Source organism: Lepisma saccharinum, unplaced genomic scaffold, assembly GCF_977018435.1.
Source record: "Lepisma saccharinum unplaced genomic scaffold, izLepSacc3.1 HAP1_SCAFFOLD_8, whole genome shotgun sequence".
In the NCBI taxonomy this organism is placed as follows: domain Eukaryota; kingdom Metazoa; phylum Arthropoda; class Insecta; order Zygentoma; family Lepismatidae; genus Lepisma; species Lepisma saccharinum.
The window spans coordinates 523405-527496 of NW_028142894.1; positions in this window are offsets into that span (position 1 = coordinate 523405).

Here is a 4092-nt window from a genome sequence, read left to right on the forward strand (position 1 = left end):
TCAAGGCAGAGGAGAAGCTTCCTTCCGAGGTGACGCCAGAAGTTTACGACCCCCACCCCTCGCGGAAAAGGGGCTGTTATGGACAGACCTCTTCAAGCGGGGTAGGAGAAAGTCTTCACGGACCTTGCCCTTAATAAAAACCTTGATTAGAAAGTGACATCGTTCTTAGTCCACCATTTATATATGTATAGAAAGATTTCAACACTGGGAAATATACAATATTACAGGATTGTAAAAAAACAATTATAAAATCACTGTAAAATTTAAGAACGATAAGTAGTTACGAGGATTTCCGAATAATTCGTTCCGAGTAATGTTTTGGTCCTATAAACTTAGAAGAATCAAGTAATTGACTTGAGGTTTTATTTCAAATCTACTTTATGTACAAATAGGTTAGTCATAGTGGACACCTACAGTTTAAAGTTGAATCATAACACTATATGCCTCCATCGAACACAGAACCCCTTGCTTACAAAGGGACATGTGAAAAATGCTAACGTTGGGATAACCGTTAAAATAAAATAAATGATATTTGCATGATGGTGGATTAAATGTGTTGCTTTAGCTGACTTTCGCAGTTATAACTATCGAAAATTATATATTTGTAGTTAGGTTCGCCTAAAATATATTGGTTGTTGGTTGATTTGGTGTTTTATGTTCACTTTATGCACAGTAAGGCTACCTAAAATATATTGGTAAAATGTTTTACATTTTCACACAAATGTCAAGTTAATGTACTTGAAGGTTATATATAGTGTAAGTATGAGACATCACAGAGGGTGGAGGGATGGTTGTTGAAAGACTGCTGAATTCGCCGCATTATTCATACAAGGGGAGAGGGAAACTCTGCGTTCAAAACGTAAATATTCTCACCTAAAACGTTAGTAGCAACAAAGGAAGAGGGGAGAATTGTTTTCATCTCTTTGTCCTCAATATGTAGCATGCATGTACTAGTACATGAGAAGCAGCAACTTGAACTTTTCTAAAGGATAAATGAAAAATCTGCTACTACCAAGGGCTCTGTATATTGGGTTCTACTCGTAACGGTGTTTTCACATGTTGACTCTCATGCTAGTCATTCATGACAGTCTGTGCTCTTAGTAGGTCATTCCTAATCAGTGACATGAATAGATATTGATATTTTTTAACATTAAAATTCAAGAAACTATTTTCTAATGAATAATTTCTTCCTTTGTAGTTTATATTAGGTGCAGTTATGTAATAATTATAATAATTGCAAAATTATCATCATTGAAAAAAAGAGAACCAATTACACGAGTTTTACACACATTTTATCATTCTCTAAACCTCAAAATAATATGTTAATATTGAATCAATGCTTTTTCTTGTTCACATCACATTACCATCACCTCCAAATTAGCCGCGATTGAAGGGTGTGTGAAGCCCTACACATCGTTTTATCTAGTCTGATAGATAGTATGGTCATTGTTAAGAGGTAAAAGAAAGGTAAAGTGCTTAGCACTACGCCATGAAGGCGTATAGCGGGTGTGGGGGTAACACCCCACTGTTAAGAGACTAAACAAAATGCATGACTACATTTAGAATATAATCGTTATATTTGCACCTTCAAGAGTGTTTACAACACGCTCCGAAACGTTTGTCGGAATCATTGCAATGGGTGTGATTTCGCGTACATAATTGTGGGGGATGTTGTTGGCTGAATATCATCCAATGGAAACAGCCGCTGAGGCTCTAATGGTGATCGAACGCCGGACCAAATCATTATATGTGATATCGTTACCACTACGTCATTGGGGACAATTACGATAGCAGACAACATTTACACCATTTCGCCATCTTTATTTGCAGTTGAAGTTAATTTTACAGCGAACTTGAAGCATATTAGCAGTACTGTATTCCCGTCTAATTGCCCCCATGCACACGCCACTGTTGCTTGTGTATATAAGTGTTCACTCACTTACAAGCGAAACCGAAACTCGAGCTCTCAGCGAGACAACTCCCGACTGTTTGGCGCCTGAAATAGACGTTCGTTGGAACATGCATTTCTACAGTCGTGGCCTTTGTCCCACTGCTTTGGTTGCGATGAAGTATTTTGACAGGTTTCCGTCGTTCGCTGCAGGATACATGCAAGGCTTAACAGAAGAATGTTAATGATATGCATATGATATAAAATGGTGATTATGATTCGGAAATTAATACATGATTTCTCTTCTGCGGAGTGCAAGAATTTTCTCTTCCGATAAAATTAACAACACCGAAATAGTAAAAAAATATTTAACCAGAAATCAACCTCTTGATATATTACCAAAGCAATTACCAATCTTTGTTTTTAATACTGCCGATACTGTGCGTAAATGCAGTCTGTAGCTACCCCCTGCCCCCAAAATGATATGTTTATTGTCTCTTTATATATATATATATATATATATATATATATATATATATATATATATATGGTTCTAATTAATTACTTATTTGCCACATACGACAGATGAAATCGACATAGGAATCGAAGCCGAATTTATTGTGCTAAGAAAATGAGTCGACCGACGTTTAGCAATCATTACGTACTTTAACTTTTCCAGGCAGTCATAATCGAGATATATAAAACAACGTCTCGATTATAATTTTGTTGGTTAAAGTTGGATAATTTTTCGTAAGTAACGAAAACGCTTTGTTTCTTTTCCGAATAGAACCTTTCAATAAACAAATTGATAGAATGATCGAGTTCGTGTTTAAGTCCACTTTACTTAAAGATTAGTTAATCGGGACTAGACCTACAGTTTAAACTGGAATCCGAACCGTTTTCTGACTAAACGTTTTATCGAACCCCCCGGGACCCCTTGATTACAAGGCGACGACGTTACCACTACGCCAAAAGGGAGTACCAGTAACCTATATATATATATATTATGAGTACAAAGAAGAGTAACAGTGTAAAATTTATTTTCTTTGCTCTATTAGACACCCGATATTAACACACTTTCAAACAACATCTTGTACATATGAAGCAAATTAAAAGTGATATGTGAGGGCATAGGAGTGAGCACGGGGGTTGCCAGTGGTGCATGAACACCTCCAAATGCGTCCACAAAAAATTAAGAATGTAGAATCAACCATTATAATAATAATGAAAACTATGTCTCCCCTGCTGTCTCGAAATTTTAATGGTCAGATCTTTCTAAAGTTAAAGCCAGAAGAGTGAGACGACTTGCAGTTAAAGCTATCCTCTTCTCTAAATTTAAGCTGCTCTTGCCTATCGTCTTCTCTACTCTGCTTCATAAATAATAAAAGTGTCGCGAGGCTAACGCTCTCTTTATTCTCGTCAGTTAATTTTTGAACACCCTGTGCACTTTTACTTTTCCTTTTCTGACAGCGTGTAGCATATCTTGGAAGAAAAACATTCTTCTATGCAACTCAAATTTCGTAAATTCTTCTTCGCTGATTCTCGCGCAAGATTTATGGTACAACTTTTTACAAAAACTACATTCTATTGTCCCCTCATAACAAAGTTATATGCAGCAGCATTCAAGTATTTTATTCCAGCCTATTTCGGTTGTTTCGTCCTGAGAAGGAGAGATCGACGTTCGAACCATGTTTGTACCACTGACCTACTTATCGCTAGCTCGCTAATCCCTTAATCCCTTATAGCTGCAACGGAAAAGTCTGCTCCCCCGATCAAACAGTACAGGTTTTTTTTCCACTTTCTTATGTGAAACACAAATATTTTACACACAAATAATCCTATCAACTTATTATTAACAAGATTTCTTAAGACCCCCTGATTACAAGGCGACGACGCTACCACTGAACCATCGGGGAGACGGTATTGTGCCAGAATATTTTAAATAGCAGGTATTAATTGTATTTTTGACTGTAAACACGAGAATCTAATAAAAATGGTCCTACATTTTCATCACGTTTTAATGAAGTCAAAAATACAATGTTCAAACTTTCTTGTAATACTTTTCTAGATATCCAAGTTACAAGATGTTGTAATTTCTCAATGATAACTTTGTTGCAACATTAATATATTTCTGTCATTGTAGTCATCATTTCTCAGATAGGGTGTAGTAAACGTTCATGCAACTTCCAACTCTTTAAAATTAT